The sequence below is a fragment of the Piliocolobus tephrosceles genome, chromosome 6, assembly GCF_002776525.5.
Source record: "Piliocolobus tephrosceles isolate RC106 chromosome 6, ASM277652v3, whole genome shotgun sequence".
Lineage (NCBI taxonomy): Eukaryota > Metazoa > Chordata > Mammalia > Primates > Cercopithecidae > Piliocolobus > Piliocolobus tephrosceles.
The window spans coordinates 107,186,572-107,187,268 of NC_045439.1; the positions used below are offsets into that span (position 1 = coordinate 107,186,572).

General features: G+C 51.5%; 1 protein-coding gene across 1 annotated transcript in view; it reads left to right on the forward strand.

Annotated features, from left to right (window-relative positions):
- MYO1E (myosin IE) overlaps positions 1-697 on the forward strand; it is a 242,623-nt gene that overhangs the window by 238,990 nt on the left and 2,936 nt on the right. The window lies entirely within an intron of this gene.

Below are 697 nucleotides of genomic sequence, written 5' to 3' on the forward strand. Positions count from 1 at the left end.
AGGGGTAGGAGGGAAGTCTGTGGAGTAATAATGAGGGGTAGGAGGGACGTCTGTGGAGTAATAATGAGGGGTAGGAGGGACGTCTGTGGAGTAATAATGAGGGGTAGGAGGGATGTCTGTGGAGTAATAATGGGGTAGGAAGGACATCTGCGGAGTAATAATGAGGGCTGGGAGGGAAGTCTGACAAGAAATAATGAGGGTGAGATGGACGTCTGAGAAGTAATAATGAGGGGGGTAGGAGGGATGTCTGCAGAGTAATAATGAGGGGGTAGGAGGAAAGTCTGAGGAGTAATAACTGGGGGTAGGATAGAAGTCTGAGGAGTAATAGGGGTTGGAGGGAAGTCCTAGGAGTAATAATGAGGGAGTAGGAGGGAAGTCTGCAGAGTAATAATGAGGGGTGGGAGGTAAGTGTGAGGAGTAGGACTGAGGGTTTGAGAGGGAAGTCTTAGGATGAGGGGGGTGGGAGGGAAGCCTGAGGAGGTATAATGAGGGGTGGGAGGTAAGTGTGAGGAGTAATAACGAGGGATGGGAGGGAAGTCTGAGGCGGAATGAGGGGGTGGGAAGGAAGCCTGAGGAGTAATAACGAGGGATGGGAGGGGAAGTCTGAGGAGTAATAACGAGGGATGGAAGTCTGAGGAGGAATGAGGGGGTGGGAGGGAAGTCTGAGGAGTAATAAGGAGGGATGGGAGGGAAGTCT